Source organism: Mobula hypostoma, chromosome 20 (genome assembly GCF_963921235.1).
Source record: "Mobula hypostoma chromosome 20, sMobHyp1.1, whole genome shotgun sequence".
Taxonomy (NCBI): domain Eukaryota; kingdom Metazoa; phylum Chordata; class Chondrichthyes; order Myliobatiformes; family Myliobatidae; genus Mobula; species Mobula hypostoma.
In genome coordinates, this window is record NC_086116.1 from 59,770,103 (window position 1) to 59,794,072 (window position 23,970).

Here is a 23,970-nt window from a genome sequence, read left to right on the forward strand (position 1 = left end):
ATATGAACTTCCCATGATTCAGGACATTTACAGTGACAGGTATGTATAAAGGACCCAAAGGATCATTGGGGACCTGAGTCACCCCAACCACAATCTATTCCAGCTGCTACCATCTGGGAAATCGTTCTGTAGCACTAGAGCCAGGACCAACAGGCTCCGGGACAGCTTCTTCCACCAGGCCATCAGACTGATTAATTCATGCTGTCACAATCGTAGTTCTAAGCTATATTGACTATTCTGTTGTATATCTTACTGTACATACTATTTATTACACATTACTATCATTCGCACATTGCACATTCGGGTGGAGATGTAACGTAAAGATTTGTATGTGAAGGATGTAAGAAATAAAGTCAATGCAATTCAGAATTCAAAGTAAAACAATAAAATGAGGAGAAACTGTCTCTTGCATCTAATTTCAGAACACCTCCCCAGTTTGAAGATCTTCTGGATAATCCTTTGGTACTATTTCATATCTTAAAGTGTGGAAGAGCAGAGTACCAGCACTTTTTCTTTGAAACATCATGTATATCCCATTCACAAAAGGTGAATCAAATCAAATCCAGCTCATAATTGATCAATTTTCTCACAATCTTCAAAGTTCAAAGTTTAAATCACTCAAACTTCAGGTCGTTCTTCACACTAGGCACCTAGGGATGATTGCATCAATATGCTCTGGGCCTGGACCCCATTGCCACATTTCAGCCCATACCTGACCTTTCCAAATGGGCCTGGCACTTAGATCGATCAAGCCTCACTCTCGGTTTAGGTGGATGGGCTTCGAATCTGCCTCTCCTCCGCTTCAATTTTGCTCCGCACCGCTCACCCGAACTTTGCCTTGAATATGCCTTGATCTCGCCTTGACTGCACCTTGAATATTCCTTGACCTCGCCTTGACTGTGTCTTGACCTCATCTCGACTTTGCCTTGAATATGCCTTGATCTCACCTCGACTGTACCTTGAATATGTCTTGACTGTGTCTTGACCTCATCTCGACTGTGCCTTGAATATGCCTTGACCTTGCCTTGTACCTTTGCCTCGCGCCTGCACACTTCAACCCTCAACTCAGCCTTGCTTTCACTGGCCTCTCCATTGTTTGCAGTGATTGTTTACCATAAATACAAGTAAAAGTCTTATTATCAAAGTATTTAGTTGTTTTTTTTTGTTTTATTGGTTGACAGTAAGTAGTCACTGGGCTTCACCAGCGATATATTAAACTGTAAGTGATGGGAGACTTTGTTCTGGTGCTATGAAGTAACATTTAGTCTTCAAAGAACAGATCACTGTTTGGACCAGTGCTGTGATCTCATCACCATTGTCAGAAGTTAATCAACTGCTTCCATCGTTGGAAATTATTCAACCCAACCCCAAGATTACTGCAAGAATTCTTCAGGGTAATGAACTTTGCCAAACCATCTTCAGCTGTTTCAACAAAAATTTTCAAAAGGTCAGAAGTAGGAATGTTTGCTAGTGATTGCACACTCTTCAATTCTATTTGCAACATGAGCAAACACACAAGCCTAGCCCTGAATGTAGAAAGACCAAGACAATTGTCAGGTATGGGCTGATGAGAGGCAAATAGTACTTGCAGTGAGCGATATTCTCCAGACCATATCCTTGACGTTAAAGAGATTTGTCATTGTCAATTCTCCAACCATCCACATTCTGGACTTTACTGCTGACCAGGATCAGCGGTGTGGCACAGCATCCAGGCTGGACTCAGTGCAACAATCGCGTGTTCACTTGACAGAAGGCAAGCTCTGTTGTAGACATCTGCAGATTTCTGCAGCGTTGGGTGGGTTGAGTTTGGACTCTTTTATTGAGTGACTGTATCCTTCTATCTTATACATGCTATGTGTGCTTTGTGCTGTGTGTGACTGTTGGTACTGTGTTTTGCACAGCCCTGGAGTAATGCTGTCTCATTTGGCTGTAATCATGTACGGTCGAATGACAATTAAACTTGAATTGAATTGAAATACATAACTAGAAGAGCTGGTGAGATTCTGGATATCAGGTAGCAAGTGGCTCATGACTGCCCAAAACCTTCTCACAGCCTCCTAGACACAAATAAGAAGCACAATGAATGACTCTCCAGTTTCATGGATGAGTGCAATTCCAGCCACCCTCGGTAAGCATCCAGGACAAAGAAGCCTGCTTGCTTGATAGCCCAATCACTGTCATAAACAATAATCACTGCACCACCAGTGCACAGTAGTCGTCATGATGACCATCTAGAAAATGCACTGCAAATATTTGCCTGGCCATTTCAGCAGCAACTTCTATACTAGGGGTTCCCAATCTTTCTTATCTCATGGAACCTTACAATTAACCAAGGGGTCTATGGACCCCAGGTTGGGAACCCCTGTTCTATACAATTGACTTCTCCCACCAAGAGCATGGGCAGCAAACACATAGGACTACTACCACGTGTAGGTTTCTTGTTCCATGTGGGGAGAAGACAGGTCTATGAGGTTGAGAGGGAAAATAAATCTGCCATGATCGAATTGCAGAGGAGGCTTGATAGGTCAAATCGCTTAATTCTGCTTCTATGGTCTTAGGGTCTTGTCAAACAAGAACCTCATTTGGAAAGGCCAATGTTTAAAAATTTTACAAATTTGATTAATTATTACTAATTTTTTTTTAAAAAATGTTTATTTTATATAATTTTGATCTTAATGAGAAAGGATCCAATATAAATGTAAGATTATTCCTTCATTGGGAAAAGCTTCAGAGGATTTTGTATTTTCTTCATATTTTGTTCAGTTCCCTGGCATTTACTAATTAGACATTGGATGAACCATTTGTTCAAAGCAACAAGAATGCAATGGAACAGATTTTTTTAATATAGCCTTGTTGAAAGGAAAGATGGAGAGAAACCAGTTTATGAGCAAAGGCATTTGCAGGAAGGATAAAGAGAACACATGGACAATAAGCATGTGTACTGGAAGTAGACTGCAATAGAACTGAAATTGTCAATTGCTTCATCTTCAAAGAGGGTGTTAAGCATTATATTAAAATTAGACAAAGAATTTAAAGGAATTGCTTTCTACTTTAAGGCAGTAAAATCTGCATTTATTGGGTTTAAATGCTCAATCTATAATTATGCTTTCTTTGTAAAGGATTGTTGTACCAGTTTTACGTTTTAATTCTTAAATTACAATACTTAACAAACGAGCCTAATTATACTTCAGAGAGAGAAATGACATATTTCCACATCTCAGAAACCCTAAATGCACCGTGACAGAGCTAATTTGTCTAAAATTAACTCTACAAACAACTGAACATCATTTTTCTGGAAAACAGGATTGCTCCTGATCAGCAGACTTCATCCTTCCCATTCTTTCATTACACAAACTAACCGTGCAGAGTTGAAGTTGCCACGGAGTAGACAAGGTCAACAGAGGCTGTGACACTTGAATCTCTGTTGGAATGATTTTTTTCATTATTGATGTCATGAAAATTTTGATTTTCAAACTGTTTTAAATATGGTCTCAGCTAAAAGAATAAGAGAACAAACCTTTTGAGGAAAGGAAGGGGAATCCATAGGGTGCTGAATTTGTTTGCCAAGACAATGTTTAATTATAGCCAATTTTAAACTAGGACCAAAAATGTTTCAGGCTCAATCATTAGTCACTGCTTCATGAATTGATCATTGTTACAGATTCTACAATTTGCTACATTGGATCTGGAGCAGACAATAATATCAGCCTGTTACACGGGGCGGCTGGAGGTGACTAGAAGCAGACCCAAGTGCAGGGTACAGGCATGGAGACGGACTTGTACACGACTTGGACTTGAAGCCAGGACTCGGACTTGACCTGGACACAAAGCCCTGACTTGATTGGACACGAAGCCTTGATTGGACTCACAGCCTTGACTTCGACTGGACTGTCGGAGCCTTGACTTGGACTGGACACTTGGAGCCTTGACTTGGGCTGGACACTTGGAGCCTTGACTTGGGCTGGACACTCAGAGCCTTGACTTGACACTCTGAGCCTTGGACTGGGACTCGGAGCCTTCAAAACAAAACAACGACAGACCACTCGAATCCCAGCTCGGAGCAGTGGCAAAACGGCCGGCAACACTCAGCAAGAAATGAGGCAACAAAAACAAACAATGACAGACAAAACGTATTTTGACACGGAGAAGTTCATGAAGACGGTCACTTATCCTTGGTGGCTCGGAAGACGGTCCCTTATTCTTGGCAACTCGGAAGATTCATCACAGCCCTGGTTACGGTGACTAACCAGCCTCTTGACTCAAGCAGGAACAGCGGATGACAGGCTCTCGACTCGACTCATTCTCTCAGCAGCCCGGAACGATCATAGCCGCCCTGCTGAGGTGACGAATCAGCAGCGAGCAGATGTAAGTCGGCGCTTTTATGCTGACCCATTCGAATAAGGATCAGGTGCCCTAATCAAGGAGCCCCGTGAAACACGGGGAAAAGAAAATTAACTGAAACAAGGAGTCAACGGATCGCACTGTGACACAGCCAGGATTGCCAAGGTTTCTGTTCTGTGTTGTATTGCAGTTCTGGACAGTCATGCTTGAGCTAACCAGTTCCCATGACCAATAACCTGCCTTTTCAGCTGATGTATTAAGAAAGAGTGCTGCTGCCAGAAATGAAAGTTCAAACAGGTGAAGACGATAAGACATAAGAGCAGAATTAGACCATTCAGCCCATCATATCTGTTTTGTATCCCTCTCAACCCCATTCTCCTGCCTTCTCTCTGTAACCACTGATGCCCTGACTAATCAAGAACCTATCGCTCTCTGCTTAATATATCAAAAGAAGAGCTTTGACCGGCGGCCAATCCAGACATCAGAAATTTGGAGAGGAGGGGACTTTGATCAGGTCTGCTGCCCAGGGATAAAAAGGCAGCAGCAGGCCACAGCAGTGAAAAAAAAATGTTGACCAGTGGCTGATCCAGACATCAGAAGTTTGGAGAGGCGGGGACTTCAATTAGGATTCACTGCCTGAGGATAAAAACGCAACTGCGGGTCATGGCAGCGATAAAGAGCTTTGACCAGTGCTCAAATGGTGTTTGGAATTGATTAGTAAGAGCAAAATTAAAGGAACGCAGGGACAAGCATTGGAGTAGACATAGCCTGAGTGGTGATTTTATGGCTTTAGCTCTTCGCGGCTTCAACAAGAGTAAAATGCAGACTCAAGAGCTGCAGGGTTTTGACCCCAAACACCGACATTTCCTATCTCACCTCAGATACTGCTTGATGCGCTAAATTCTTCCAGCAGCTTGTTCATTATGGAGAATCACATTTTCAATGGAGAAAATAAAAACTTCAAATGAATATAAGGATTATGTGTCAATATACAACATTTGTATAATGTTCCATATTAATAAAAGAAATGACGTAGAGGCTGGGTGGAAACATGACAGAAATTTACAGTACTGAGTAGAAGTGTTCAGCACATGTAAAAATAGATCCATAAAGCAAAGGTGCATTCAAGAATAATGAGTTGAAAATATACTAAATATCAAAATATTTACTATAAAGAGCAGTAAACAGTAAAAAAAACTAAACAAAATCAAAATTTGGTGCGACCACCCTTTTGCCGTTAAAACTGCGTCGATTCTCTGTGTAGCTTTTAAGTAAATCATCTGGTAGGTTGTTCTAAGCATCTTGGAGAACTTGCCACAGTTCTTCTGCAGACTGGCTGTTTCGCTTGCTTCTGTCTCTCCAGATAAACCCAGGCAGCCTCAGTCATGTTGACATCAGGACTCTGAGGAGGGTACACCACTTGAAACTATGTAAAAACTCTAGGCTGCCTGAGACTTTTGTACAGCACAGGTACTGTATAAAATTATTAGAGACATAGGTAGAGTAGGCAGCTGGTATCTTTCTCCCGAGGTAGTTAGCACAATGTTTTACAGAGCAGGCGATCCGGGTTGCCTGTAAGGAGTTCGTACGTTCTCCTCGTGACTGTGTGGGTTTCCTCTGGGTGCTTCGGTTGCCTCCCACAGTCCAAAGAAGTACCGATTGGTACTTCTATTGTAGATTGCTCTTTGATTAGGCTAGGGTTAAATCAGGGGTTGCTGAGCAGCATGGTTTGTAGGGCTGGAAGGGCCTGGTCCACGCTGTATCTCAATAAATAAATAATTATTTCTGCATTTAAGCTGAGAAAGAGGAAGTTCAAAAGAGAAACACAAGGCAAGTGTTTTGCACAGGGAATAGCATGTGCTTGGAATGCTGGGCCGATGGTGGAAGCAGGTATGATAGAAGACTTTAAGAGACTCTTAGATAGTGATATGAAAGTACAGAGGATGGATGGATATGGACCACATGCAGCCAGAAGAGATTAGTTTAATCAGACATAATTAGGTTGATCTGTTTGGCACGACAGGCTAAAGGGCCAGTTCCTGAGCTGCATCGTTCCTTGTTCTGTTAACAAGTCATGTCTATCCCAGGGTAACCAAGTCACCTTTTCTATTGACTTAAGCTGCTAGAATAACGGAGAAAAACGTTTGACAGCTATGTGCCAAGTTGACCATGCAGCAGCTTCTGCTAGAGGCTTTGTGTTGCTGAGACACAGATGAAACAGCCACACATGAACATCTGGTCGCACTTAAAGAACGTCCTGACATGTTTCAAAACCAAAGGAAAATTTGCAATTAAGACACATAATTGTTAAATGGAAAAGGAAAAGAACATTACCTGAAAAGCTGCACATTTGGAAACAAAACATTTTGCAGTAAAACTGACAAAATGGAACTGTTTACTCTGACAAAATTCTAAGTATGGATACAACAAAAATAATAGCAACACATATTCAATATCTACTAATATTACATATCTCAAGGCCTTTAAACAGACGTTTGTTAATCATAATTTGACATTGAGCTCTGTATGACTGGAACAATTGACCAAACCTTGCTAGAAGTGCTAAGTTTTCAGAATGGGAGGAAGTGGAGCTCCATATTCTGAACCTCTTCTCTCCAATCAATCCAATTATGACTGATATTTGACTTCAACGCTATTTTCCCTCCCCCCTTTTCTTAAGTGTGGAGTTTTAAGAGGAAATAGGGGTGAAGTATTAGAGATTTATTGTAAAAGAAAATGGTAGGTGAGTATCAAAGGCAGAATAAAAAAGGACTGAATATAGATAAGAAAGTTCAAAGTTCAAAAATTATTTATGATCAAAATACATATATGTCACCAGTGGATAAGTAGGTAGTAGAGCTACTAGGGCTTGATGTTTCAATCCCTATGATAAGTCGGCACTCTCGATGGGTTTGGAGTGGTGACAAGGAGGGAGGGTAGGGGTCATCAGGTGGGCACCCTCCTTCTTTGACGTTTCATTGATAAGCCCATGGCGTCTCCAGAGGGCTCAACGGTGCTACCTGGCGTCCCAGATACACCCCCCTCAGTTCCATTCCCTCCTGTCTTCATCTTGAAGCCCCGTTGTTGTCTTTCCTTTTAATCCAAATCAATTGCTGCTTTCTTCTGCTGCATTTGACAAGGACTTGATTGCTTGTTGAAGGGAGTGACCCCTCACCCCCATCTTCTTCAATAGACTGGTCGTAGATGTAGCAACGAATCCCCTGCATCCCACTTCTACAGGGAAAATCCTGGTCTTCCAGCTATTCTGGGCAGCTTCAGTTGCCAGTTCAGAGTACTTGGTCTTTTTCCTCTCATAAGCTTCTTCGACACCATCTTCCCATGGTACTGTCAATTCCACAACATATGCCAGCTTGGCTGTTGTGGACCACAGGACCATGTCTGGCCACACTGTTGTAGCCACAATGTCTGGGGGAAACACAAGCTTTTTTTCCAAGTCCACATCCATTTTCCAATCCCGAACAACCTGCAGAATGCTTACATCTTTTGATGTTATATGGTGCTCTGGAGGTTCCCCTGCTGATATGAATCGTGTGATGTGAACATTTCCTGCCAATGTTTGTGGGAGAGCATTTGTGGTGATTCGCCTCTGTTCCAAGATTGATGCCAGCTGTCTGGGAATTTGCTTATGCCACCAAGTGTACCGCCCCCGGGTGAGGCTCGTGGTGCATTCTGTTAAAATGTGCCTTAGTGATGCAGGTGTTTGACAAAGAAAGCAAGCAGGGTCTTCTCCCCACCACTGGTTCTGGTTCTGGGGTGTGGGTAGGAGGTCATAAGTGGCTCTGATGACAAAACTTAGAAGAGATCCCTCCATCTCCCAGATGTCACTCCAGCTAAGTTTCCTCTTTTCCAGGCTCTTCCAATTAGTCCATTGGCCCTGCTCGGCCATTGAGATGGCCCTGGCTTTTCGCTCTGCCTCCTCCTGTCTTCTCAACTCCTCCACCATGAGCCGTCTCTTCTGTCCTCCCTCCTTGTCACCACTGCCAACATTGAGAGTGCCAACTTACCATAGGGATTGAAACATCAAGTCCTAGTAGCTTTACTACAGAAAGTTCAAAGTTCAAAAATTATTTATGATCAAAATATGTATATGTCACCATATACTACCCTGAGATTAATTTTCAGAAATTAGGATCTGAACGACTTTACTGCCAGTATGTGAAACATACCAGCACTGATTGTGGGTTGGATGCTAAGCTTAACACACAAGAGAATACCCTAACAGACAACACAATAGCAACCAACAATTTACAAGACAATAGTGCAAACAGCCATGAGCAACCAACAATGAGCAGAACAGCAATAATCAAACTTAAATAAATGTGAACATATGAACGGACTAAATAATTATCAACAGAACAGAGACAGTAGGAAAGACCATTTAACAAATGTTACGCAAGGACAGCGAGGGTATTACACCTGAGTGAGTTCTGTTGAGAAGCTGGATAGCTACAGGAAATGAGCTTTGGAGGTGATGTGTAGTCTTGGTGGTGATGGACTTGTAGCATCTCCCTGATGGCAATTTGATGAATGAATAGGTGATTGCTAGGGTGTAATTTTTAACAGTAATTTTTCCATCTCTTTTCTTTGCTCTGGTGATGAACAAGTTTGTTAATGTCAGCAGCTGACAGCCGATATCTTCTCCGCTGAATGGAGCGCTTGCTGCAAGGCGGACTTGGAGAGAGAAGAGGTGGCAGGAAACTGAGCGATAGAAGTGATCACAACACTCTCAATGATGGCTGAATAAAAATTCAACAGGATATGCCCTGAGATAAACTGGCATAGGAAGAACAATTCTTGCAGGAATTTACAGTAGAGCAAAGGAATAAAATACTATAGAATCAATGAAAAACTACACACAAAGACTGACAATCAACTAATGTGCAAAAGACGAATTATTCAAATACAAAAACACTACTACTAATAATAATAATAAATAACCAAGAAACTCACAGTGTTTAATGGGATACGCTTAAAGGTTAAACTATTTAATCAGGGTGACTCAGGTGAAGACCACCCATACCATGGAAGTCAAGTTGCTGTTTCAGAAGAAGCTTGCATTTGTGCACATTTATAAAGTTATAGAGAAATAGAAAAGTGCAGCACAAAAACAGACCCATCTAGTTTGTGCTGAACCATTTAAAATGCCTACCCCCATCGACCTGCGCTGGGACCATAGCTCTCCATACCCTTATCATCCATGTACCTATCCAAACTTATCTTAAACTTTAGAAATGAGCTGGCATGCACCACTTGCTCTGGCAGCTCATTCCATACTCTCATGACCCTCTGAGTGAACTATATTCTAATCCAATGTAGACTCAATCACTTAAGCATACGACAGGACAGGCCTTACACTCAAGGTTCACAAGAAAGAGTTAATCTGCTCCTATACAAAACATTGTCTTCTGACAATAAAGGTACATGGATCACTTCCCACATCTAAGGTACAGCCAACTAATGAAGGCAAATGTCTATTGTAAAATTCACTATGCCGTCAATATGCCAGTATAGCCTTTAGTTGACTGCAGAAAGCTGAAGGTTGATGGATGCTCAGGATCTCAGTCCAAAGCTATTTGTGCACAATCCTCCAAAATTACTGGTCTTCTCCCAAGGTTGAGATCCCAGGTCAACATTCCCAGCATTGAAACCCTAATTACATAGGGATCCATTGCTAAGGCCATGGTGATAACATGGCCAACTCCAGGCTCCTGAAAAAGATGTTCTGTTCCTAGCTCGTTCACAATGACAAAAATCAGCAGTCAGACGGAGGAAAAGATTCAAAGATTTTCTTAATGCCTCTTTGAAAAGAAACTAACACCCTCACTGACTCCAGGGTATCCCTGGCCCATTCTGCTCATAGCAGAAGAGGAGTATTCAGGGATGATTCTGAGAACCCAGCATTCATGCAATCAGGAGCATCAAGATGCATGGTGGAAGGTGGGCATCATCTCTGAAACTATCCACCTACCTATACTGTTAAACATCACCTGTTCCGTTTCTAGAACAGAATCTGGTTACCTCTCCTTCCATAAGCAGAGTAGAGATTCATAGGAAATTTATGTGAAACTGAGTAAATAAATAAACAGTTTCTTTTCTTTCTTTAATCAGGCAGTTGTCTCCTGTGAATCCACAAAACCTGCATGGAAGCAAGTTATTTTTAATCCTGAAGGAATGTCAAAGAAGAATATCCAAACGCAAATGTATTGTGTGTTTGCTGTATGTTCTGATGTACATATTTCATTGAGCCAGCGATCGAGTTCATTTCTAAGGAGATTGTACGTTCACCCTGTGACCATGTCGGTTCCCTTTGAATGCTCCTGTTTCCTCCCACATTCCAAAGATAAATGTGTTATTTATTTATTTATAAAGATACAGCGTGGAGTAGGCCCTACCGGGCACACCGCCCAGCAACCCCCAATTTAATGCCAGCTAATCACGGAACAATTTACAATGATCAATTAGCCTATCAATCGGCACGGCTTTGGACTGTGAGAGGACAACCCAAAGGAAACCCATGCAGTCATGGGGAGAACGTACAAACTCCTTAAAGGCAGCAGCAGGAATATTAGGAATTAGTAAGTTGTGGGCATGTTATGTTGGCACCAGAAGCATAGAGACACTTGCAGGCCGCCCCCAGCACCTCTTCAGGCCTTTGACACAAACGACATATTTCATGGTATGTTTCAAAATAAAGCTAATCCTTCATCTTTATCCAATGCAAGAAGAATTGTGACTTGAATACATTGATACTTGAAAATAAAATATGACCACTAGTGACAGGATTCACTACTTAACATTCTTGACAACAGGGTTTTTAGATAATATAAAAAGAAGATAAAAAGGAAGTATGGTGACTAAATTGGTTGAAGAACCATTTTCAGCCACATAAAAGAATGATGTTTCAGAATAATGGTCAAATGAAGCTTTATAAGCTTCAGAATGGAAAGAAGCAAATACAACATAAATTTAAATTGCCTAATACAAGGGTGGGGAATCTTTTTGAAAGTATCTGCCCAAAATTGGTGATAATCTTCTAAAACTCTCTCACATCATATGGTAATTTTGAGCAGAGATTATCATTGATTAATAAATTGGTAACAATAAATATGGACTTTTTTTAAGGAAAGAGGATAAGTTCTGTTGCTTATTTATGTGTATTCATTGTTTTATTATTAACTAAGTATGATACAGAAATGAATGAACCATTTTAGAAAACCTGTTCAAAATTATTAATATGATTTAAAAGGAGAAATAAAAATAACATCACTTCTAAATAGTATTGTTATTGTCGCCATTTACTATCCAAACACTGGTGTGCACACCAGATTTACGAGGACTTCAAAGTGCATCCTCCAACATTACATGTTCTTGCAAATGTCTAGCTGGAACCAAGCCGGCGTGAAATGTTTCCTGTGAAAACATCTCACTTCTCTTGGGTTGTAAAAAAATCATTCTCTGCTTCATGTGGCTGTAAAGATAATCACTGTGTATCCTTTTATTCTGGGTGGGGTTTAAAGAATAGAGAGGTGGCACTACATGCTGCGCTTAACAAAATTTTTGTGCGTGCAACAGGTTTGCCACCACTGGTGTAATATAAGCTGGTCAGGTCATTTGTTTGAGTGCTACTGGTATCGTGCAACCCAGTACTACTTGTTGCATGGTTGGGTGGTTGGCGACTAAACTGGCTCCCCCACCATGCTTGTCTTGTGAGGAGGGTGGCTAGACACCCTGCAGGACGAGTAACAAGACCTGTCAGAGGGCAGATGAACCCTCTCGTAGGGTCAATGGCCATCTAGCAAACACATGCCGTGAAGTGCCAAAGGGCATCCCTTGCATCGTAGCTTGGTCTGGCCATTCACTCCAACAGAACTTCCCCAGCCGTCCTGGACCCCACCGTGCCGCTGGAGCCGGGAGGGGATGTCGAGAGGGTGGGTCTGGACCTGTGCAACCCCCTACTCACCTAAAATCCACTCACACACAAGCTGTTCCTTTCCGAGGAGTGGGGTGCCATCCCACTAACTGACTGAAAGGAACCATCATCATCCTATGGGATGGATAGCCAAAGGGAGAGAGAATATAAGCTGGCAAGCAGTCAGGATAAAAGGTATGCAACACAAGACAGGGCTGGAGGGCAATACTGCATTAACATTTAGCGAATGAACCTATACAGAATGAAAGAGCATGAATGGGAAAGTAATTTTTGGCTAGATTTAGCGCAGTTATGGATAAGCACAAAGATAAAATACCAAAGTTTCTAAATTGGAGACAGGCCAGTTTTATTAACACAAGAGATTCTGCAGATGCTTGAAATCCAGAGAACCACACACAAAATGCTGGAGGAACTCAGCAGGTCAGGACCATCAATGAAAACGAATAGAGTTGACTTTTTGGGCCAAGACCCTTCATTAGGTCCTGCTGAAGGGCCTTGGCGTGAAACATTGACTTTTTATAACTTTCCATAGATGCTGACCCGTGGAATTCCTCCAGCATTCTGGGTGTGTGGTTCTCTGGCCAATTTTATTGGACTGCAAAGTGATTTAGTTGAAGTAGAATGAAAAGTGGCGATTTGAGAGTAATGGGAGGCATTCAGGGAGTTCAGTGTAAACACACTTCTTCAAAGAGTGAATCCATTACCCGGAGCCCCTTGTGCATTGGGTAAGTTAAAGAAAAATGGAAGCTCAACTCAAATAACAGGAATTCTGCAGATGCTGGAAATTCAAGCAACACACACACACACATTTGTCAGGACAAAGGGTCTCGGCCTGAAATGTCAACTGTACCTCTTCCTAGAGATGCTGCCTGGCCTGCTGTGTTCACCAGCAACTTTGATGTGTGTAGCTCAACTCAAATACTGAGCTTAACATTACAGAAAGCCTGGAAAGCATCAAGATGAAATTAGCTCGTGAAGTCAAAGTAAAGAGAAACCATGAAAAAATATTGACAAGTACAAACCAAAGACATGTTATAAAGACAGAAGGAGCAAGATGAACAGGTCGAGCCTTCTGGGGATCAGGTACCTATCCGTACAAACACGAGATGTGAGTGAGGTCTGAAGTCAATATATTGCAACTGAGCCAGAGTAGGTGGTGTTAAGTGCTATAACTTAAAAGGAATAAATCACCAGGTCCCAATGAAATATATACAAAGCAGTCAAAAGCAAAGGAGGTTCACCATCATTTTTCAATTCAGCCTGGCCACAGGAGGGTGCCAGAGGACTGGAGCACTGGGAACATACAGCTCTTCGAAATAGGAGGAAGGAATAAACCGAATAATTAATTGCATTCTAGTTTGTGGGCAAGTTCTACAAATTAATTCCGAGGGCGCATATAAACACTTATTTAGGGAGACACCAGTTAATAACAAAATAAGAACAGAAATTGTACAAAATACTCTCAAAGTGCAAGGCTATAAGTAAATTTATTATCAAGGTTCGTAAGTGTCACCATATGCTATCCTGAGATTTGTTTCCTTTCAGGCATTCACAGTAGAACAGAGAAATACAATAGAATCAATGAAAAACTACACACAAAGACTGACAAACAACCAATGTGCAAAAGACGACAAACTTTGCAAATACAAAAAAGTACTCTGCAGGTCAGGCAGCTGAGAGGAGAAACAAATGTTATTTCTGACTGATAAACACTTACTAAGCTCAGGCCTAAGACCAGCACCAGTGCCAATGCTGTAGCTGTTTCTGATCCTATGTTAAAGAAGTAAAAGATCTGAGTTGCGCTTGTTTGGTGGCTTTTCCAGTCACTCAAGCTTCCCGCTATTACAGTGTGTAGCTAAGAGTTTAACTGGAAGATTAGAGGAGTAACACCAGGCGCCACTGTAGTGTGGCAGTTAGTGCAATGCTATTATAGCTCAGGGCTTTCTGGAGATCAGATTCGATTCTTCCACCATTCTGTAATGAGTTTCCCTATGTCCACCATTTGTAATGCATGACTTTTCCACAGGTGCTCCGATTTCCTCTCACAGTCCAAAAATGTACCAGGAAGATTAACTGATCATTGTAAATTGTCTCATGATTAGGCTGGGTTAATCAGGATTGTGGGGTTGCTGGGGTGGCATGGATCAAAGGGCTGGAAGGGTCGGCTCTGTGCTGTATTGGTAAATATTAAATAAAAATTAAACACTACTTGCTTGCATTTACACATTGCAGGGCACAGAAGAGTCCCAGTAACTTTGAAACATTCATTTCTTTCTGTATTTGCACAGTTTGACTTTTGCACATCAGTGTTTCTGTCAGTCTTTGTGTGTAGTTCTCTACTGTATTCTATCGTATTCCTTTGTTCTACTGTGAGAGCCAGAAGAAAATGAATCTCAAGATAGTATATGATGACGTATAATGTAGGTATTTTGATAACACATTTACTTTGAACTTGTTGAACTTAAAGAGCAATCAAAACATACGTGTTTGGCTCAATTTTTCAGAATACAAAACGTATTAACATTGAAATATGATGAACACTGAACAGGGTGAAAATAGCCAAATGCCATTAAGCTATTACAATACTGTGTAAGATCTGCACTGGGAAGGCCCTTTGCTAAAAATCTGCTTTAACACAGCTAAGTACAGCAAATTAAACAGCAGAATTTATGATGTTAATCTAAATTTTCCTTTTGTCTCTGATTATCTGTTTAAGCTCCAAGTGCTTTATCATTCACCTTCCTTCATAGCCAAGGACCAGAAATTTTTCCAGGCTTCTCTCAAAACTGAGTTATAAATTAATAATTCTGGGTACAAGCATTTCCTTGCATATCTGAATACTGCCTTTCCATCCGGGTACCCCAGAGTGGTAGTCAGAATCTCTTCATGATTAGCACAATGTACTCTACCTTAAAAGAAAATCAACAGAAAATAATGAAAAGACTCACAATTAAGATTGTTATTAGTTGGAAGCTTCAAATCATTGAACTAGGCATAATGATCACACTTAAGGCATTGGTGTAAACCTGGCCAGCAGGAGCCATCTCTGCTCTTCAAGACTGCTTTGAGCACACTGACTGGCACACGTTCAGGGAAACTGCAACCGATGGCGACTCCACCAACTTAGAGGAGTACACGGCATCAGTGACTAGCTACATCAGCAAGTGCATTGATGAAGTCACTGTGGCCAAGACCATCACTACACGCGCTAACCAGAAGCCATGGATGACTGCGGAGGTGCGTGCGCTGCTGAAGACCCGTGACTCCGCCTTCAGAGCAGGCGACAAGGCAGACCTAACAACAGTGAGCACCAACTATCCCGGGCCATCAGGGAGGCAAAGCACGCACACGTCCGTGAATTCACAGCCACTTCCAGGACAGCAGCGGCACGCGGCGCATGTGGAAGGGCATCCAGGACATCACCAACTACAGGACAACATCACCTGACTGTGCGGGTGATGCCTCCCTCCCAGATGCGCTGAACAACTTCTACGCTCGTTTTGAGGTGGAAAATGACATGGCGGCGAGGAAGACCATCCCTCCTCCAAATGACCAGGTGCTGTGTCTTACCGTGGCCGATGTGAGGGGAACCCTGTGCAGGGTCAACCCATGACAATATTGGACCAGACAATATTCCTGGCAGAGTCCTTAGAGGATGTGCAGACCAGCTAGCAGATATTCTCACTGACATCTTCAACAACTCCCTGAGCAGTGCTGTCGTTCCTACGTGCTTCAAGGCTGCCACCATCATCACCGTGCCGAAGAAGTCTTCAGTGTCCTGCCTCAATGACTACCGTTCCATTGCACTCACATCCATCATCATGAAATGTTTCGAGAGGCTCATCATGAGGCACATCAAGACCCTGCTGCCCCTCTCACTGGACCCCCTGCAGCTCGCGTACCGTCCCAACTGTTCAACAGATGACGCCATTGCCATCACCCTCCACCTGGCCCTAACCCACCTGGACAAAAAAGACACGTATGTTCAAATGCTGTTCATAAACTTCGGTTCAGCATTCAACACAATCAGAAACTGATTGGAAAGCTGAGCCTACTGAGCCTGAACACCTCCCTCTGCAATTGGATCCTAGACTTCCTGACTAGGAGATCTCAGTCAGTCTGGATCGGGAGCAGCATCTCCAACACCATCACACTGAGCATGGGGCCCCCCCAGGGCTGTGTGCTCAGTCCATTGCTGTTCACTCTGCTGACCCATGACTGTGCTGCAACACACAGCTCGAACCACATCATCGAGTTTGCTGATGACACGACCGTGGTGGGTCTCATCAGCAAGAACGATGAATCAGCATACAGAGAGGAGGTGCAGTGGCTAACGGACTGGTGCAGAGCCAACAACCTGTCTCTGAATGTGAACAAAAGAGATGGTTGTTCACTTCAGGTGGACACGTAACGACCACTCTGTGTTGAAATTTGATGACTCCTCCATAGAGATTGTTAAAAGCACCAGATTTCTTGGTGTTCACCTGACGGAGAATCTCACCTGGTCCCTCAACACCAGCTCCATAGCGAAGAAAGCCCAGCAGCGTCTCTACTTTCTGCAAAGACTGAGAAAAGTCCATCTCCCACACCACCCCCCATCCTCACCACATTACACAGAGGTTGTATTGAGAGCATCCTGAGCAGCTGCATCACTGCCTGGTTCAGAAATTGCACCATCTCGGATCGTAAGACCCTGCAGTGGATAGTGAGGTCAGCTGAGAAGACCCTCATACAAACTCTTCTCCCTCCTGCCATCTGGTAAAAGGCACCGAAGTATTCGGGCTCTCATGACCAGACTATGTAACAGTTTCTTCCCCCAAGCCATCAGGCTCCTCAATGCCCAGAGCCTAGACTGACACCAAACTACTGCCCTCTACTGTGCTTATTGTCTTGTTTATTATTTATTGTAATGCCTGCACTGTTTTGTGCGCTTTATGCAGTCCTGGGTAGGTCTGTAGTCTAGTGTAGTTTTTATGTTGTTTCACATGGTTCAATGTAGTTTTTGTATTGTTTCATGTAGCACCATAGTCCTGAGAAATGTCGTCTCATTTTTACTGTGTACTGTACCAGCAGTTATGGTCGAAATGACAATAAAAAGTGACCTGACTTGACTTGATCTGTTTCCAATTTTACTACATAAAATTGAGCAACACAGAAGGAGGTCTCTGAAAGACTAATTAGTTTCACTCTCCTGGTCTTGTCCCACAGGATAATTTTCTTTTCATTGAAGACTTATTCCAATTTCCATTTAAAAGTGACAATTGAGTTTTTTTTTACAGGAAGAGTACTCCATTTTTTAAAAATAATTCCCTGGTTCTTTTGCCCTATTTTCATTACATCAAATCTGCTAACATGCTGATTGTAAAGTGTCTCCCTATCTAACAATCAAAGTTCAATCACAATCTTAAAGTTACCATGAGAACTTCCTTTAGCTACTTCCTCCTCCTCAAGTATAATTCTAATTTTTCTAGTCTTGGCACAATATTGGAGATGCTCATCATTGTTCCAGTGAATATGATGTTTACTCTCTTTAAGGTTTTGACATTTTCTTGCAAGATTGCACAAGGTTCGGACAGAGTACTCTAGCTGAAAACTGTGCCGACACATTTGAAGGTTTAGCACGATAATGATAAAGGTTATCTTTATTTGTTATATGTACCGAGAAATGTGTCATCTTGCTCTCAATGACCAGTACAGTCCGAGGATATGCTGGGGTCAGCCCGCAAATGTCCCATGCTTTCGGCATAAACATAGCGTGCTCACAACTTACTGACCAGTTTGCCTTTGGAATGTGGGAGGACAATGGACTACCCGGAGGGACCACATACAATCGCAGGGACAACATACAAACTCCTTCCAGACAGTGTTACACTACCATGTCTCCCATATATATTTCTCCATGTACTCTGAATTTCAAGTTTTAAAGCAAAGAAATCCTGATCTTCCTTCCAACAATTTTAACATCTTGTTGAACATCTTTAACAACTTCCTTAAATACAGGTACATAAATTCTTGGTCTCTCAATCCTATAAACTTTGTTTATAAAGTCATAGAGCACAGAAACAAGTCAGTTGGTCTATCACATCACTACTGACTAATAAACATCCACCTGTATAAATTCCAGCTTCTAAAACCTGATCCATAGCCTTCTACGCCTGGTGAATCAGCTGCTCTTCTGGACAACTTTTAAATGCTGTTAATAATGATGCATTCACCAAAGATTAAAATTCAAAGTAAATATATGTCACCATATACAACACTGAGATTCATTTTCTTGTAGGCATACTCAATAAAAGATCGCACCAACTTGGGTGTTCAACCAGCGTTATAAAGACAAAAACTGTAAATACAGTGCCTATCAAAAGTATCCATCCCCCTTGAAAGTTTTCATGTTTTATTGTTTTAAAGCATTGAATCACAGTGGATTTGATTAGGCATTTTTTTGACACTGATCAACAGAAAAAGACTCTTCCGTGTCAAAGTGAAAACAGATTTCCACAAAAAGTGATCTAATTTAATTACGAATATAAAACACAAAATAACTGATAGCATTAAGTATTCATTCCCTTCAAGTCAGTATTTAGTAGGTGCACCTTTGGCAGCAATTCCAGCCACGAGTCTGTGTAGATAGGTCTCTATCAGCTTTGCACATCTGGACCCTACAATTTTTCCCCATTCTTCTTTACAAAATTGATCAAGCTGTGTCAGATTGCATGGGGATGTATCATGAGCGAACAACCGTATTCAAGTCCAGCCACCAATTCTCAATTAGACTGAGGTCTGCACTCTGACTTGACCATTCTAGGAGATTGACTTTGTTTTTAAGCTATTCCTGTGTAGCTTTGGATTTATACTTGGGATCATTGTCTTGCTGGAAGACTAATCTTCTCCCAAGTCACAGTTCTCTTGCAGGCTGCATCAGGTTTTCCTCCAGGATTTCCCTGTATTTTGCTGCATTCATTTCACCCTGTACCTTCACAAGCCTTCCAGGGCCTGCTGCAGTGAAGCATCCCCACAGCATGATGCAGCCACCAGCATACTTCATGGTAGGGATGGTGTGTTTTTGATGATGTGCGGTGTTCGGCTTACGCCAAACATAGCATTTAGTTTGATAGTCAAAAAGCTCAATTTTGACTTCATCAGACCATAGAACCAGCTGACTTTAGTCTCACACATGCCTTCTAGCAAACTTCAGCTGAGGTTTCATGTGAGCTTTTTTCAGCAGTGACTTTCTCTTTGCCATTCTCCTGTAAATCTGTAACCGGTGAAGCACCCGGGCAACAGTTGTTGTATGTGAGTCTCTCCCATCTCAGCCACTGAAGCTTGTAACTCCTCCAGAGTTGTCATAGGCCTCTCAGTAGCCTCCCTCACTAGTCCCCTTCTTCCACGGTCACTCCGTTTCTGATTTACAGCTGTGCACATATTCTTTCCATTTTTTGTTGATTGACTTAACTGTACTCCAAGGGATATTCAGTGACTTGGAAATTTTCTTCCATCCATCTCGTGATTTGTGCTTTTAGCGGAGTTACCTGAAGTGTTCTTTTATCTTCATGGTGTAGTTTTTGTCGAGATACTGACTTCCAGATACAGATGTATTTTTACTAAAATCAATTGAAATACCTTGACTGCAGACAGATGATCTCCATTAAACTAATTATGTGACTTCTAAAACCAACTGGCTGCACCAGGAATGATTGGTGTGTCATACTAAAGGGGGTGAATACTTATGCAATTAATTATTTATTGAGAACACGAGATGAAGAGTCTTTGAAAGTGAGTCAATTTCGGGGTGAGTGAAGTTGTCCCCTCTGGTTCAAGAGCCTAATGATTGGAGGTAATAACTGTTCCCGATTCTGTTGGTATGAGTCCTGAGGCTCCTGTACCTTGTTCCTGATGACAGCAGTGAGAAGAGAACAGGATCTGGGTGGTGGGACTCCTGATGATGGAAGCTGCTTTCCTGAGACAATGCTTCATGTAGATGTAGATGTGTAGGAGGGCTTTACACATAATGGATGGGGCCATATCCACTACTTATTGTAGAATTTTCCTTTCAAGGTCATTGGTGTTTCCATACCAGGCTGTGATGCAGCTGGTCAATATACTCTCCACCACACATACACATAAGTTTGTCAAAGTTTTAGATGTTATGCCAAATGTTTGCAAACTCCGAAGGAAGTAGAGAAATTGCCATGATTTCTTTGTAATTGCACTTACGTGCTAGGCCCAGGACAGATACTCTAAAATGATAACAGAGAAATTTAAAGTTGCTGACCCTCTCCACCTCTGATCCTTTGATGAGGACTGGCTCATGGACATCTGATTTCCTTCTCCTGAAGTCCATAATCAGCTCGCTGGTGTTGCTGACATTAAGTAAGAGGTTGTTGTTATGGCACCACAAAGTCATATTTCAATCTCCCTCCTATATGCTTTGAAATCTCCCTCCTATATGCTATCCTATATGGTGATTGTAGTGATGACTTGCAGCGGACTGAAAAGCTTGAGCATGTTGATATTAAGAAAGAGGATGTGCTGGAGCTTTTGGAAAGCATCAAGTTGGATAAGTCGCTGGGACCAGATGAGATGTACCCCACGCTACTGTGAGAAGGGAGGGAGGAGATTGCTGAGCCTCTGGCAGTGATCTCTGCATCATCAATGGGGATGGGAGAGGTTCCGGAGGACTGGAGGGTTGCGGATGTTGTTCCCTTAGTCAAGAAAGGGAGTAGAGATAGCCCAGGAAATTATAGACCAGTGAGTCTTACTTCAGTGGTTAGTAAGTTGATGGAGAAGATCCTGAGAGGCAGGATTTATGAATATCTGGAGAGGTATAATATGATTAGGAATAGTCAGCATAGCTTTGTCAAGGGCAGGTCGTGCCTTACGAGCTTCTTTTTTTGACATGTGTTGTCAGTCTAGTGAGACTGCGTTGGTATAAGTCCAATATGAAAGGACTTCAGAAACAAATGAACAGATTCAGAATTGGTCATCTCAGATGTAATCTAGCATCTACCATCCAGAACATGCTCTCTTCTCACTGCTGCCATCGTGAAGGAGGTATGGGACCCTTTGGCCCCACACCACTAGGTTCAAGACAGTTATTACCCTTCAACCATCAGGCTATTGATCTAGTGTGGATAATTTCACTCGCCACAACACAGAACTAATGAGTGAACACAATCTATAAGCTCACTTTCAAAGACTCTAAACTTCATGTTCTCAGTATGAATAATCTATTTATTTACTTTTGTATTTGTACAGTTTGTTTTCTTTGCATAGCTGTGTGCAAATCTTTGTAGATTTTCATTGATTCTATTGTATTTCTTTGTTCTACTGTGAATGCCTGCAAGAAAATGAATCTCTGGGTGGTATATGGTAACACATACGTACTTTGATAATTAATTTACTTTGAACTTTGAAATGTAAAAGAAAATATTAAATTATTCTAATGCTTGAAACATAGAGACATTTTTCTTTGTGACACACTAGGACACGCATCAAATCTAAACAACACGTCTTTTATAATGGAACTTTTACTAATGACTACATAAAACAATACCTTTCAGGAGTGAGGAGAATTTTTCATAGAGTTCAGGTGGCAAAGGAGCTAAAAGCATCTGATTACATTATCATGTGAAGAGGTCTTTGAATAGTTCCCTTGATAGATGAAATCAGTCCTCTTCAGAAGCAGTTATTGTAAATGGCCAGGTAAGTATTTTAATTTTGACTCTTTCAGCATGCTTGTCTTTTAGTTGTTATGAATGTACAAAAATAAAATTACACCTCACGATTAACTGTACTTAAGTAGTGATGCCATATTTTAAGTTGTTTTTAGTGTAGTTTGAAACACCCTGGTTCTGTCAGCTGCGTAAGTCTAGGGAAGACCGTCTCCAGCTCTGCCAAACGTGGGAGATTGAGGTGCAAAACCCCGAAACCCTCTGTTTGCATGGATGCTGCGTGATTCGTTACCCTGTTACAAATAAGCACCACAAAATAAGAGACAGTATATCACATACAATTAAACAATTTAGCTTTATAATTCTTAATTTGACTAAAGGGTTAGTAAAGAAAACGCTTAAAAAAAAAGAAAAGGGCCCATTTTAATGAAACCCTCTAATGTGCACAAGTTGGAGCTCACGGTTTTCCCGTCGCCGATCCTCCTTCGATCTCCCCTAGCATTGTCAAATCATGGCCCCGCTCCGGGTCAAATCATCAACCTCTTCTCTCCCGCGTCTTCTCCCTTCATCTCTCGTCGAACAAAGTACCCAGCTTACACCGGTGTCAGGCACACAACACCAAAACACATTCCCTTCATTGTATGGCTTACATTCCAAAACACCCGTTATCTCTAACCATAACCTGAATACTGCTTCTACAGAAAGATCGTTATGTTAACAGTCAAACCTTTCCCAGGGTGTTACAAGTTGATCAAATTTTAAGGGTAACATTGGTCCATCAACGAGGGAGAAACAAAGCATTATAGGAATGGGGTTGATGATGCATCTGCCAGCAGGAAACCCATCACTGCCCTGTTCCTGAGTAGTGGCTGTAATGCCATCTTCTGCTCAGCGCAATTCCAGCTGAGGGACACCTGTGTTTGTCTGATGGAATCCTCATGGAACCCAACTAGACAGCACAAGATTCATAGATTTCTTAGCTCTCAATACAGGAAATACAATCACTATTAGGTCGTCCTAGTGGAATAACTATGGGACCATTGGAATAAATGAAAGTATGACGTGAGCGACTGCATGCATTTTCAATTATATTTTATTAACATTTACGCTAATAGTTTGTTTTATGTGATGTTTGGTGGGTGCACCATGGTCCGGAGGAACATTGTTTCATTTGGTTATATGTAGAAATATAATAAATCTGAAATGTATGTGAGAGAATTTCAACTTTAGAAAATAATTTTAACATAGTTAGCTTTTCTATATATATTTTTTCTTTTAACAGGTCCACAGCAATCCAATATTTCTTAAATAATTTATTGATATTAAAGGTAGTTCAGAAACATTTAGAAACAGTGACATCTGTGACAATTGGTAAACTCGTGGTGGAATAAAAGCAGAAAGTGCTGATAATATTTAGCAAGTGAGTCAGCATCTGTGGAGTGAGAAAGAGAGATCAATGGCCCTTCATCAAAACTCCCGTTTCTGTTTTGGTATCAGAGTTCTAGTACCTGTTAGTGTTGAAGGTCATGGTGAGTATGGGCTGGGAGCCAACTTCCCCGTGGAAGACTGCTTGGACGGCGGTCAAAAAGAGAGCAGTTTTTGAATTGCGGATAATCTGCCTTGGCATTCTGATGGGCTGGGATGAACTGAAATGTTGGGAAAGACTTGTGTGGCATAAACTCTAGCAAACTGTCAGAAGCATGTGAGTGATTGTGTGGGAGGGTGGAAAAGGGCCTTGTTTTGTTGCTGTTGTCTTGCTTTGTTTTGTTGTTGTTGCTGCTTGTGTTGTTCTGCTGAATATTGTGGGCCACTGGAAATATGTGGCTACACTTACAAGCTGTCCCCACACCATCCTTGGGTGTTCTGGTTAACGCAAACTATGCATTTCACTATATGTTTTGATGTATGTGTGATGAATAAATCTAGATCTGAAAGTGACCTTTTTCTGTGCTACAGTGTTTTCCAATGTTTAGCACCTTTTGATCAGAAATAAAGTTAATTTTTTGA

At 41.7% G+C, this 23,970-nt stretch overlaps 1 protein-coding gene across 3 annotated transcripts in view; it reads right to left on the bottom strand.

Moving 5' to 3' along the window:
• exoc4 (exocyst complex component 4) overlaps positions 1-23,970 on the bottom strand; it is a 572,850-nt gene that overhangs the window by 208,759 nt on the left and 340,121 nt on the right. The window lies entirely within an intron of this gene.